Source organism: Aplysia californica, unplaced genomic scaffold, assembly GCF_000002075.1.
Source record: "Aplysia californica isolate F4 #8 unplaced genomic scaffold, AplCal3.0 scaffold00071, whole genome shotgun sequence".
In the NCBI taxonomy this organism is placed as follows: Eukaryota; Metazoa; Mollusca; class Gastropoda; order Aplysiida; family Aplysiidae; genus Aplysia; species Aplysia californica.
Window position 1 is genome coordinate 1478256 of NW_004797341.1, and position 840 is coordinate 1479095.

Sequence of the window (840 nt, forward strand, 5' to 3'; positions counted from 1 at the left end):
GAGAGAGAGAGAGAGAGAGAGAGAGAGAGGGGGAAGGCTTCATCGGACAGTGAACTGCTGCAGGTGTGAGTAATTCTGTAGAATGACAGTAGATAGAGCGCGGTGCCTCGACCTGTCTACACGTCTTCGCAGAACCTCCGGCCTCGGTAGTCTCGAGTCTTGAGGTGGTTCGACTACTGGACTCGTAATCATGAGGTTGTGGGTGGCGTCCTTCGAGTAACTAATATAATAATAGTTACTCCAAGGTGGCGTAGGTAGACTAATAGTTAGGCTTCTGGACTCGTAATCGTGTGATTGTGGATTTGGGGACTCGAGGCTCAGCCCCAGCCGAAGTTTTGTCCTTGGGAAAGGCACTTTACACACGAATTTGGCCATTTGGCTGGGTTCTATCGGAGATGGACGTTCAATTCGGCGGTAGCGCACCTTAGATAACATCACAGTGCTGCAAGGGGAGTTAAACCTGTACAATTTCGCCCTCTGGACCTCCTTATTGCTGTCAGCGGCCGGGCCCTCGATTAGCACAGAGGATAAGACAACATTTCTGGTGTTTTACCTGGCGCTGCAAGCCAAGACTCCCGATTGAGTCAATGAGTGGTTCTCATTAACAGACTCGACGTGTTTTGTTTTTGTGCGGATTTGGCAAAGTTGCTGTTTGGAGTTCTGGACTGTGTAAAAGGGATGGTATAAACAGTGTTGTATGTATGTACATTCGTATCTCTATGAAGGTGGGGTTGTACTTGAGAGAGAATAGCTGACTGGAAGAAATAGACACAAGGGGGGGGAGGGGATAGAGAAACACACATAAGAGGGGGGGAGAGAAGAGAGAGAAAGAGAGAGAGG